Source organism: Vombatus ursinus, unplaced genomic scaffold (genome assembly GCF_900497805.2).
Source record: "Vombatus ursinus unplaced genomic scaffold, bare-nosed wombat genome assembly UNPS02014791.1, whole genome shotgun sequence".
Lineage (NCBI taxonomy): Eukaryota > Metazoa > Chordata > Mammalia > Diprotodontia > Vombatidae > Vombatus > Vombatus ursinus.
The window spans coordinates 17,380,038-17,394,826 of record NW_020954569.1 but is presented as its reverse complement, the minus strand read 5'-3'; positions in this window follow the sequence as shown (position 1 = coordinate 17,394,826).

Below are 14,789 nucleotides of genomic sequence, written 5' to 3'. Positions count from 1 at the left end.
GTCACCCTGGGCAAGTCATTTAACCTTGTCTGCCTTGGTTTCCTCATCTGTAAAATGAGCTGGAGAAGGAAATGGTGAAACACTCCAGTATCTTTGCCAAGAAAACACCAAATGGAGTCATGAAGAGTCAGACATGATTAAACAAACAAAAAGAAAGCTGAGATCATATGCGTATGTGTGTGTATACAAGCACACACACACACACACACACACACACACACACACACACACCCCCAAAAGAGTTGATCTTTCCTGGCTTTCTCTTCCTGATCAGGTTGCCATCCAATTTTGTTTTACTGAATAAAAAGCAAAGAAGCAATCCTTAAGAAGAACATTAATGTGTTAAAATACTCTTATGCTTTTACATAAAATATGTATTTTATTAGTACTGCTATAACAGCCATGCCTTTTTTCCAAATTAAATGAAGCTCATGCATCAAACAACTAGACCTTTACCATGATAGATTGTCTAGTACAATACCTGTAAAAAATGAACAAGTTTTGAATAATTACATAGAAAGTGTGCATTTTTGCAAAATAACTGAGCAATTAGAAGATTCTATATATAAAATGTCACTGCTTCTGAATTTTGACTGTGTATTTTTATTTGTCACCATCATGTTTTAGTAATGATAAGACACTGTGAAGTTTTTAGTGGCAAAAAAGATTTTTCACAAAATACATATTTAAAAAAATAACTACCATACCTTGGCTTGTTCCACATTGGTACTTCAATAACAATTGGCTATCATTTGCATTACAAGCTAATAGTGATTGAATTTCTGAGAATATCATGTTATTTCTTAACCATACAATTATTACAATAACTTAACCTCCACACCCCAAGTAACTTTTATTATTTAAACTGCTTCATTTTTTCCACTTTTGTTGTTGTTGTTCAGTAGTTTAAGTCATGTCTGACTCTTCGTGAACCCATTTGTGGTTCTCTTGGCAAAGATATCAGAGTGATTTGCCATTTCCTTATTCAGCTCATTTTACAGATGAGGAAACTTTGGCAAACAGGGTTCAATTACTTGCCCAGGCTCAGACAGCTAGTAAGTGTCTGAGGCCGAATTTGAACTTGGGTCCTCCTTATTTCAGACTCCATCCACTACGGCCACCTTTCTATTTTCTTAGGAATGTTTAAAGTTGGGGCCTGATACTACTAAAACTGTCAAAATGTTTTTTTTTTTTTAATTTCTTCAGTATACACAAGACCTTTTTATATTCTTTCCAGTCAACCTTCACCTCATTTTCAAAGTCTTTCTGGCAGCTTGAAGCAGAGATTGAAATGAAATATATGTGAAACATTTTATAACTTTAACTGTCAAACACAATATAAATATATGTGGTTATTGTTGTTATAATTACCCATCACATTATTCTGTTTTTGATAGGGCACAGATAGAAATTGCCCTGCTTAACTGTCTTGTTTTTCTTTTTTGTTTTATTTGATTGAATAAAAGTATTGAGATATAAGTTCTCTTCTGTAAGGTCCTTGTAATCATCTTCAGAAAAACTCTGGTGGCAGACTCTTTACTTGAACCTTTCCACATGGTTTTGATTTTCTCCACTAGATTTCTATATTTTGAAATATTTTCATTCTATACAGCTTGAGGTCCATGAGAATTTGGTAGAGATGTGTCTATTTAAAAATCGATTCAAATATTTTTAAGGATCAGTGTTATGTTTGGGCAACTGTGGGAAAGAGAAGCCTCTGATTTGGCCAGTTATTCCAGTCGTGTCCAACTCTTGTGACCCAATTTTGAGTTTTCTTGGCAAAGATATTGGAGTGGTTTGTCCTTTCCTTCTCCAGCTCATTTTACAGATGATGAAAAAGTCAAACAGGGTAAAGTGATTATCTATGGTCACATAGCTATTAAGTGTCTCAGAATGGATTTGAACTCAGGTCTTCCTGACTCCAGGCCTGGGGCTCTATCTATTGTGACACTTAGCTTCCACTGCCTGTGATAGTGCACCAGTTATACATAACACAGTTTATTTATTGAATTCTCAATGAAATTTCAGGTCCATATTTGTAATGTGAGGTTTTGTCATCTATTTGTTAGCAAACTTCCAAATGAATAATTCTTGCCGCTAGACTATGTCTTAGTAAATGTTACATTTTTGCAACTTTCACTGATAGTTTGTACAGTTTCTATTGTATCCTTAAATAATGAGCATTGATAAATAAATTCAAATTCCTTAAGGATAACTTCTTTTTTATTTCTGGAGGCAATGATAGGATCCTGAATTGTCATCTTAAATCCTTGCATTTATATAAACAAATCCACACTACCAAGCCATTTATTTGTTTCATTAATGTTGAAAAATTGTTGGTTGAGTTCATAGGAAAATCACTCATGGAGGGCTTTTAGATTCTGTTTTTGTATCTTAGCCATTTCATAGGCTCCCTCTGAAGGTATATTGCTTCCAGTCACACTCAACAAATTAAATGTTGTGTATCTGTTATCAACATTTACTGTTTAGTGAAGTGAAGATTACTTATTCAGAAGAATTTCTATAGATTTCTGACCTATTTGACATGTGCTCTAAGAATGTTATCAATCTTATTCCTTTTTTTTTGGTAGAAGTGCTATTTTTTATAACTGCTTTAGAGAAAGTACTCTATAGTTTGGGTTTTTGTTAGGTTATTTTTTAATTATTGCTTTTCATTTTACAATTCTGAAAGTTTACATAAGAATGGTATTGTACAAATTTTCATTGTTTCATACTCCCGCCCCCCCAAGTTTTAATCTGAGGATGTCAATTAGTACTTTGATGTATTCAGGCACAGACCTTCTCTTTAATATATCTCTATATGCCTTACCTGGTGAAGAGCAAGATATTCTGAGTATCTCCTTCATCCATCGATTCAATGTGACTTCCTGATTCAAGATAAAACTTTTAATATCTTTTTACCTCTCATATATTAAGAATTGTTCACTTATTAAGTATAAATTATATTTTCATATCATTGGAGAAGGATTTAATGTGATGATTTGTTTATTTTTTTAGTGAAACTATATAGCTTTGGGCCATTTTATATATTAGTAATCAATAGGATAATATGTCTCTACTCCTTTATTTTAGAAACCATACTAATTCATATTTAGGAGATTTTAAAAATAAATTTAAGGATAGGCAAATCATAATAGCTGCAAACTCTCTCGCTGAAAAATTAATCAACAAGTATTCATTAAATACTTACCATGCTAAATGTTGGGAATGCAAATAAAGTAAAAAAAAATGTTCTTTCTATCCTCAAGGACATCACATTCTAAAAAAGGGAGACAAAATGTAAACAACTATGTACATATATAGTTATGTCAAAAGTGGTGATGGAAACTCTAGCCTCTCTGCAAAGCTGGAAAATGGCTATGCCGTATAATCATAACGCTCAAGTGGCAGATTAATTGATACGAAGGTACATTGTTCTCAGCTTCTTCTTAGATTATGCCTAATTCTGTTTTTCTAAGCAAAAAGCATAACGCTACCTATCATCAATGGATGAGAACATCAATGATGCTTCCATATTTATGGCAGTCATTTTTTTGTACTTTATACAAAACATTTATAGTTGGTTTCATGAGGGAAGGATGGATAAATGGATAGACAGAGCATAAACAGTCGATATGAAAGGTAATCTCAGATGGAAGGCTTTAACAGCAGTGAGTATCATCATGAAAGGATTTCTATAAAGAGCAGCATTTAAATTGAATCATGAAGGAAGCCAGGGAACCTAATATACAGAGGTGATAGAAAAAGCATTCTAGGCTTACGGTATGGTCAGTATGAATGTACAGAGTCAGAAAATGGAGTATCATGTGCAAGGAATAGCAAATAAGCTACTGTGACTGGGTTGCAGATTGTATGGAATGGAGAAAGGTATAAGACAAGTGAAAGCAAGGGGTCAGATTATGAAGATCTTTAAATGTCAAACTGAAGATTTTATATTTGATCTTGGAATTAATAGGGAATCCCTGGAGCTTAATGAGTAAAGGAGTATGGGGTCAGATCTGTACTTAATGAATTCTGTTTTAGACATATTAAGTTTTAGGTGCCTCTGAGACATCTAGCTGAGATGTCCAAAAAGGCAATTAGTAATGTGGTCTCTCAGGAGAGCTTCTAGGGTTAGATATGTACATTTGGGAATTGCTGAAACAAAAATGATAATGTCAAATTTTATATGAATTGTTCTTGATATTAATATGATGGTAGTATGCTTTAAAAGTAGAGTTTTCCAGGTTGAGATTAAATATTTTACTATTCTTACTTTACTTGATTCTATTTTATAATTTTTAGGAAATGAATAAGAATAAGGAAATGAAGTCAAAGGCTTTCCAGTAATCAAAAAAGCAATATATGTGTTATGATACTTTAGGGCAGCTCATTTTAAAATCATTAACTCAACAAAAAAAAGAGCTTCTTAAAAATCCTGAGACTTTTTGACATATCATTTTTGCTGCTCAAAAATAAATCTTTTTTTTCTTTTAAGTCTATCTATCTATCTATCTATCTATCTATCTATCTATCTATCTATCTATCTATCTATCTATCTATCTATCTTATATTCCCAACTACCTATCTTCATGTTATAGGTATGTAGGTATGCACACACATAGATACATACACATACATACACATATGTTTCATGATACAAGCTAAGAATGCTTTTTATTAAGTGTACAAACAAATGTTTGTTATAAACTTGGAGAACTCACTGGCGTTTTCGTCCTTTGATAATAGATATTATGCCTTCTGTTAAGAAAGGCAAAATTGGACCAATGTCTGAGAAACTGGCAATTTGCCTTCCTGGTAATTAATATATTTCCAGCATTATGATTCTTATTCAGTACTGCCCCTTTCTATTTTTGCCATTTGATAACTCTTCTCTTTTTAATTGTTCTTAATAGTCATTGTCATTGTTATCATCATCTTTATTATCTTAGTTGTTGTAGTATTAGTTATCCTCATAATAGTATAACATAATAATAGGCTGAAAAAACTCCCCAAAACAGAACAATAATTCACTGACCATAATGTCACAGAATGAGATAAATGAAGCAGATGATTGGATGGATGACCAAGGCAGAGCAAACCTTGTGTGGCAAGGTGAACTGTAGAGATGAGACTGAGCTTGAGAAATATAACAGCAAAATGGAAGATAAATGCAACCTATTAGAGATAGAAGAGGAGAAGGGAGGAAAATTGTAATAGCCCTTGTCTATAGCAGGTATGCACACAGCCCATTTCCCCAGTAGAATGCTATTTCATTGAGGTCATTGATTATTTTAATTTTATATTTTTATCCAAAACAACTAACACAATGCCAGGCACATGGTAGATGCTTCAAAAATATTGAGTGATTAAATCACACAAAGACATGACCAAAGAAGTAGGGCAAAAGGTTATATTCACCTTTGTGGAAAGTGTAGACATAGTTATATTCACCTTTGTGGAAAGTGTAGACATAGTTACACACTGTTACGAAGAAAATCCTCTGGAGAATGGTGATAAGCATTCATAACTCATTCTCATTCTCTCTGTCTCTCTCTGTCTCTCCCCCTCTCTCTCTCCCTCTCTCTCTCCCTCTCTCTCTTTCACATATATGTGTGTGTGTGTGTGTGTATATATATTATATATATATATATGCAGATACACACACACACACATAAATATAGGTGTGTGTGAATGATATCGTCTATTAGATTTTTAACTCCTTGAGGACAGAGACTGTCTTTTGCCCCTTTTTGTTTCCCCAGTGCATAGCATAGTGTCTGGCACATAGTAGGTGTTTAATAAATGTTTATTGATTGATTGATTATAATATTGAAAGTGGTTGGGGGTAAGAAATGGGAGGGAGAGAAAATTTAAAACTCAAAATCTTATGGAAACGAATGTTGAAAACTAAAAAAAAATAAATGAATAAATTAATTTTAAAAAAAGAAAGTGGTTGAGATGGAAATGAGGGAGAGGGTATCTCAATTCAATTCAACAAGTAGTAACTACATTTCTTCTTTATGTCAAGCACTATGCTAGATACTGGAAAGACCAAGAAAAGTGAAACAGTCCCTGCCCTCAAACCCTTTTTATGAGTTCCATATAATTAATTTTTTGATCATCCTATGATAAAGACTTTTACTAACAACTTCTAGAGTTGCTAAGCTCCATAATACATACATTCATACATACATACATGAATAGCATATGTATTGCATGTAAGTGTATATAGTCTTTTAAGCAGTATGTCATTATGCCTTTACAGATGAACACACCATTTCAATCCCCCTGCCATATTGGAGATATATGAAGACAGTATATACACTGAAAATAGCAGTAATCAACTCAAAAATAAGCCACACATTGATTCCCAAGAAAGTAATATAAATTCAGCCATTATGATTCAATTACATGTTTAAAGACTAGAAAAAAGCAAGCAGCCCATCTCCAGGTAAATCCAATAAAAGCTAATGATGTTATGGAACACAAAATCCAAACCCCAAGCAGGTGATGTATTCAGAAAGTGAAGAGAGTTCAGGACTTTTCAAAACCATGTCACAGAACTAGTCCAAAGATGGAAGAGATGGAGAAAATAATACTATGAAAGGATAAAATTAATAGAGAGAATGATGCCAAATTAAATGTTACTTTTGTAATAGAATACTAGCTTTCTTGAAATTAGTACCCATCTTCAAACTGCATTACCTTTGTCATGATCATTATCTCATGAACTTCAGTATGGCATAGTACAAAGAACATTGGACTTGAAATCAAGCAAAGGTTTGTTGATCATCTTTAATATTTTCTAGTGCTGCAACATTAGGTAAGTCAAATAACCTGGCTGAGCCTCTATTTCCTCATCTAACACGTACATAAAAACACTTGCACTTCGTCACAGAGTTTTTGTGATTAAAAATAACTTTTAGAAATCTTCAAGCACTACAATAATATGAATACTCATGATTACTATTTTATTTTCTTAAGATACTCAGTTAAACATGAGTTATTTCCCTTTTGTTCTTATCAGAGTTCTAAATTCCTTGAATTTTACAAAGCAACCATCAAAATCATCTAATCATAATACTAGATACAAATAAAATGGGCCTAATTATGTTCTTTTCTTGATACCTGATGCAGATTCATCATCATCAGGCAATGCTCCAGCAATTTTCTTTTTATTAACAGTCAAGTTTGCACCTAGAAAATACCTAGTCTTGGGAGAAAAATACAACCTTTAGTATAAGGATTCATAAAATGAGGTCTGACAACTTTAGTTAACCCAATGTATCATCATGGAGCAACAGATTTACATTAATCCTAACAACGTAAACACTTCCAAGTGGCTATTTTCATTTCTTGCTGAAATATTCCACTTCAAAAATTCAGCATGAATATGCAGTTCTCACAATTTTCTTATGCAAATATATCTATAGGGATTTTCTCTAAATATTTCAAAGGTAATTTTTATATGGAAAAGAATTCTAGAATCCAAAACCCTTTTATGAGTTCCATGTGAGTCATTTCTTGATCATACTGTGAAGACTTTTACTGACAAATTCTAGATCTGCTAAGCTAACAACCTTGAAAACTATGTTTTCTACCATACTTTAAATTACTTATTTTTCATGAAGAACAAAGTCTGTAAACTGCATCTCACATCAATTGTCAAGTTACTTTCCTTAAAGATGGTAATGTTTAATTGAATGAATGCATGGCAAAAATACTTTCTTTTTGTAAGCCCTGCTTACTCCTAGACACATATTCTACCCAGAAAATTATCTTACTCCATAAGGAAAGCAATATTACTTATAGCATTTGACTTAATTTTATCCCATTTTAAACTTAGAAGCTTTTTTCTGAGTTTGAAGTTCATATTCTGTGTATTACAAAACAGTAGCTTAATATAGTTTACAAAATTAACTTTGTGCCATTCCTGATATGACAAACAAAAAAGCAGCAACAAAGACACAGTAGGCAGGAAATGACTGTTTTTTTTTTATAATTTTGTTTTATTGTCCTAGCTGGGTGTCCTTATTCTTTATACATAGTATATATGTGTGTATATGTGTATATGTATGTATGTGTATGTGGCATAATCCTTGAAGGGAAGTATGGATTTAAAAAGATGTAGAGCTGTGGAGGGAGAGCATTTCACAGGTGGACGGATGAAGGAATGGCATGGAGAGAGAACATGAAGTATGACAGTTTGGTTGGAATACAGAGTGCATGAGGATGAGTAATTTGAAGTAAATATAGAATGCAATTTTAGAGTAAGATTGTGAAGGGTTTTAAAAGCCACAGGAGTTGGTATTTTCTTCTTGAGACAATAGAGAGCCAGTCAAACTTCTTGATCTAGAAGAAGGCTGACTTGTTATACATAAGACTCTATATTAAATGGTAAAGATAGCAAATTACTACCTGATCTCAAGTAGGATATTTTACTTGGGGAAGAAAATATGCAATACTGAGTTCTGCTTCCAGAAGCTAAGACAGCAGAGTAAAAGGCAAGTTGATCTCACCTTATTGACCTCTGAAATCCCAGAAAATACTGCCCAAGGAAAAAACCTGGAACAGTTGAACCAGCAAAAAGATGGAGTGCAGCAATCTTGCAGCCCAGGAAGCTTGGAGGATTAATGGGAAAGTCCCCTTTCACCTTGGGGGTGGAGGATCAATACAGAACATGAGACATTCCAGCAAGCTAGTGGAAATCCCCACCTCAGCATAGCAGGGGGAGATTCTGAACCCAAGGTGGTGAAGCAGGCAAGCACCAACACCAGGATCCGTAAGTGCTTCAGTATGGACAGGGGAAACAGTGGATACCAGCTCAAAAAACCACCATGCACCATGGCATTCTCCATCAGCCAAGTCTCCTGGTACCTCAGCAAAACTCTGGGAAGCACAACTCCAAAAGGTAAAGCTCCAGGCTGAGAGTCATCCTGCAGCAGTGAAATGTCCCTGTGAAAGGCTCAGGTGAGCAGGAGCTAAAGAAAGGAATGAAAGGCCCAGGTAAGCAGGAGTCCTCCAGGGGTCAGATTCCTTACCCCTACCCGTAGAGCTCCACTGTTGCTGATTCCAGCCCAATACCAGGTAAGCTGACAGAACCCTACAGCCTCCAACTGCTAGCACCTGAGGCCCTAGCACCCAAAGCTAGTGACCAGGCCCCAGACTCCCAGCACAAGAAGCTTGGGTCAATGCCCCCTGATCCCCAGCAAGACAGCTCTTTTCTTTTTTTAAAAAAAAGGCCAGGAGATAAGCAAACACCATGAGCAAAAAGAAATTGACAATGACCTAGATTCTTATTATGGGGACAGGGAAGATCAAGGCAGAAATTCAGAAGACAACAACATTATCAACATACCCATATCTGAAACCTCAAAAGGGAATATGAACTAATCTGAAGCCCAAAAAATCTTATTGGAAGAGCTTAAGAAGGATTTTAAAAGTTAAGTAAGAGAAGTAGAAGAAAAATTGGGAAAAGAAATGAGAGGTATGCAAGAGAGAGTCAATAGCTTGGAAAAGGAAAGACAAAAATTAACTGTAGAAAACAAGTCCTTAAAAATACAGTTGGCCAAATGAAAAAAAAAAAGACACTGGAGAAAACAAGTCCCTAAAAGTACAATTAGTCAACTGGAAAAAAAAAAGTGCCCTGAAGAAAACAACTCCTTGAAAAGCAGAATTGAAAAAAAGAAAAAGGGGAAAAAAGGCAGAATTGGCCAAATGGAAAAGGAGGCACAAAAACTCACTGAGGAGAAGAACTCCTTAAAAAGTAAAATGGGTCAAATGGAAAAGGAGGTATAAAATCTAATAGAAGAAAACAATTCATTAAAAATTAGAATTGGGCAAGTGGAAGCTAATGACTCTGAGAGAGCAAGAATCAGTTGAACAGAAAGAAGAGAATGAAAAAATTGATGAAAATGTAAAATACCTCATTGTTAAAACAGCTGACCTGGAAAATAGATCCAGGAGAAAAAATTTTAAAATCATTGGTTTATCTGAAAATCATGACAAAAAAAAAGAGCCTGGACAGCATCTTTCAGGCAATCATCGATGAAAATTACCCTGAGGTCCTAAAACCAGAGGATAAAATAGCCATAGAAAGAATCCACCATTCACCTCTGGAAAGAGATCCCAAATTGAAAACACCAAGGAATATAGTAGCCAAATTACAAAATTACCAGGTCAAAGAGAAAATACTTCAAGCTGCCAGAAAGAATCAATGTAAATATCATGGAATCACAGTCAGGATTACACAGGACCTTGCAGCTTCTACATTAAAAGATTATAGGGTTGGAATACAATATTCCATAAGGCAAAGGAGCTTGTATTACAAACAAGGATCAACTACCCAGTGAAATTGAGCATAATATTTCAGGGGAGGAGATGGACATTCAACAAAATAGAGGAATTCCAAACCTTCCTGATGAAAAGACCAGAGCTCAACAGAAAATTCATTCTTCAAATACAAGACTCAAGAGAGGCATAAAAAGGTAAACATGACAGAAAAAAATAAAACAAGAACAGCAACATGTTATTAATAAGGGCAAACTGTTTACATCCCTACAAGGGAAGATGATACTTGCAACTCTTGAGAACTGTATTGTTATTATACCATTTAAAAGGGGTATACCTAGACAAAGGGAGTGGGTATAAGTTGACTTTGATGTAATGATAAAAAATCTAATTAAGTTGGTTAAGGGGATCTAAGTAAGTGAATTTAGCGGATCTAATTAAGGGATTGCTCTGGGAGAAAAGGAAGGAGGAGGCAGATAAGGGTAAATTATATTACATGAAAAGGCACAAAAGCTATTACAGTAAAGAGAAAGATGGGAGGGAGATGGGCATTATTTGAACCTTACTGTCGTCAGATTTGGTTCAAAGAGGGAATAACATAATCAGTTAGGTATAGAAATCTAACTTACCCTATAGGAAATAGGAGGGGAAAGGGAAAAGAAAATGGATGGGGTGAACAAAAGGGAGGGAAGAACTAATAAGAGTAAAGGGGAGGAAAAGAAAGTGGAGCTAATAGAAGGGAGGGGATGGTCAAAAGCAAAATACTAGTGAGGAGGGAAAGGGAGAAAGAAAAAATATAAGTACAAACAGGAGTGTTGTGAAATAGGCCGGAGAGAAAGACGTAGTTAGTAATCATAATTGGGAATGGGAATGGGAAGAACTCTCCCATAAAACAGAATTGGATAACAGAATGGATTAAAAACCATAATCCTAAAATATGTTGTTTACAAGAAATACTTATGAAACAGAGGGATATACACAGAGTAAAGGTACAAGGCTGGAATAGAATATATTATGCTTCAGCTGAAGTAAAAAAAAAGCAGTGGTAGAAATTCTGATATCAGATAAAGCAAAAGCAAAAAATAGTTCTCATTAAAAGAGATAAGGAAGGAAACTACATCTTACTAAAAGGCACCATAGACAATGAAGTAATATCATTACTAAACATACATGCACCAAGTGGTATAGCACCCAAATTCATAGAGGAGAAGTTCAGGGAGTTACAGGAAGAAATAGATAGCAAAACTATACTAGTGGTGGACCTCAACCTCCTCCTCTCTGAACTAGATAAATCTAACCACAAAATAAACAAGAAAAAAGTTAAGGAGGTGAATAGAATTTTAGAAAAGTTAGATATGGTAGACCACTGGAGAAAACTGAATGAGAATAGAAGGGAATATACTTTTTTCTCAGTGGTACATGTACCTTACACAAAAATTAGTGATGTATTAGGGCATAAAAACCTCACAAACCAGTACAGAAAGGCAGAAATATTGAACGCATCCTTTTCAGATCACGACGCAATAAAAATCATATGTTACAAAGGGCCATGGAAAGATAGACTAAAAATTAATTCAAACCTCCATAATCTAATCCTAAAAAATGAATAGGTCAAACAACAAATCACAGAAACAATCTATAACTTCATCCAAGTGAATGACAATAATGAGACAACATACGAAAACTTATGGGATGCAACAAAAGCAGTTTTTAGAGGAAGTTTTATATCTCTCAATGCTTATATGAATAAAATAGAGAAAGAGGAGTTCAATCAATTGGGCATATAAATAAAAAAAAACCTAGAAAAAGAACAAATAAAAAATCCCAATTAAATACCAAATTAGAAATACTGAAAACCAAAAGAGAGATTAAAAAATTGAAATCAAGATAACTATTGAACTAATAAATAAAACTAAGATCTGGTTTTATGAAAAAAATAAAGTTTTGGTTAATTTAATTAAAAAAGTAGAAAATCAAAATATCAGTATCAAAAATGAAAAGGGTGAATTCACCACCAATGAAGAGGAAATTAAAACAATAATTAGGAACTATTTTGCCCAACTGTATGCCAATAAATTTGACAATCATAGTGAAATGGATGAATATTTACAAAAAATATATATAAATTGCCCAAATTAACAAAAGAAGAAGCAAAATATTTAAGTAACCCCATCTCAGAAAAAGAAATCGAACAAACCATCAATGAACTCCCTAGGGAAAAAATCTCCAGGGCCAGATGGATTTACAAGTGAATTCTATCAAACACTTAAAGAACAATTAATTCCAATACTACACTGATTATTTGAGGAAAGAGGTGAAGAAGTAGTCTTATCAAATTCTTTTTTATGATACAAATATGGTGCTGATACTTAAAGCAGGAAGAGTCAAAACAGAGAAAGAAAATTACGGACCAATTTTCCTAATGAATATAGATGCAAAAATTGTAGATAAAATATTAGCAAATAAATTACAGCAACTTCTCATGAGAATAATATACTATGACCAAGTAGTATTGATACCAGGAATGCAGGGCTGGTTCAATATTAGGAAAACTATCAGCATAATTGATCATATTAACAACAAAACTAACAGAAGTCACATGATTATCTCAATAGATGCAGAAAAAGCTTTTTGATAAAATACAACATCCATTCCTATTAAAAACACTAGAGAGCAAAGCAATAAATGGAGTCTTCCTTAAAATGATAAGTAACACCTACCTAACACATTCAGCAAGTATTAAATGCGATGAGGATAAGCTAGAAGCATTTCCAATAAGAACAGCAGTGAAACAAAGATGTGCATTATCACCACTGTTGTTCAACATGGTACTAGAAGTGTTAGGTTTAGCAATAAGAGAAGAAAAAAAATTGAAAGTATTAGAAGAGGCAAAGAAGAAACAAAGCTATCACTCTTTGCAGATGACATGAGGAAATACTTAGAGAATCAAATAAAAACTACTTGAAATAATAAACAACTTTAGCAAAGTTGCAGGTTATAAAATAAACCCACATAAATCATCAGCATTTCTATATATTACCAACAAAGCCCAAAAGCAAGAGATAGAAAGAGAAACTCCATTTAAAGCCACTGTAGACATTATAAAATATTTAGGAGTCTACCTCCTGAAACAAACCCAGGAACTATATGAACACAATTACAAAACACTTTTCGCACAAATAAAGACAGATCTAAACAACTGGAAAAATATCAGTGGCTCATGGGTAGGCCGAGCTAATATAATAAAAATGACAATTCTACCAAAGCTAATTTACTTATTCAGTGCCATACCAATCAAACTACTAAAAAATTATTTACAGAGTTAGAAAAAATATTAAGAAGATTCTTTTGGCATAACAAAAGGTCCAGAATATCAAGGGAACTAATGAAAAGAAATTCTAGGGAAGGTGGCCTAGCCATACCAGATTTTAAATTGTATTATAAAACAGTAATCATCAAAACTAACTGGTACTGGCCAAGAAATAGAGTGGTGGATCAATGGAATAGGTTAGGTATGCAAGACATAGTAGTCAATGACTATGGTAATCTACTGTTTGATAAACCCAAAGACCCCAGCTTCTTGGATAAAAATTTATTATTTGACAAAAACTGCTGGGAATACTGGAAAATATTATGGCAGAAACTGGGCATAGACCAAAATCTTACACCTTATACCAAAATAAAGTCAAAATGGATACACAATTTAGATACAAAGGCTGATATTATAAGCAAACTGGGAGAGCAAAGTATAGTTTACCTGTCAGATTTATGGAGAACAGAAGAATTAATGACCAAATAAGAGATAAAGGACATTATAAAATGCAAAATAGATAATTTTGATTACATTAAATTGAAAAGTTTTTACACAAACCAAGCCAATGCAACCATGATTAGGAGGGAAGCAGAAAACTGGGAAAGAATTTTTACAACCAGTGTCTCTGATAAGGGCCTCATTTCTAAAATACATAGAAAACTAAGTCAAATATATAAGAATAAAAGTCATTCCCCAGTTGAGAAATGGTCAAAGGACATGAAGAGGTAGTTTTCAGATAAAGAAATTAAAGCTATCTATAGTCATATGAAAAAATGCTCTAAATCACTATTGATTAGAGAAATGCAAATCAAAACAACTCCGAGGTACCACATCACAACCACCAGATTGGCTAACATGACAAAACAGGAAAATGATAAATATTGGAGAAGATATGGAAAAATTGGAACACTAATGCATTGTTGGTGGAGTTGTGAAATTATCCAACCATTTTGGAGAGCAATTTGGAACTATGCCCAAAGGGTTATAAAAATAATTTGACCCAGCAATAGGACTTCTAAAGCTGTATCCCAAAGAAATCATACAAGTGGGAAAAGAACTCAAATATACAAAAATAATTCTAGCACCTCTTTCTGTGGTGGCAAGGAATTGGAAATTGAGGGGATGCCCATCAACTGGGGAATGGCTGAACAAGATGTGGTATATGAATGTAGTGGAATACTAT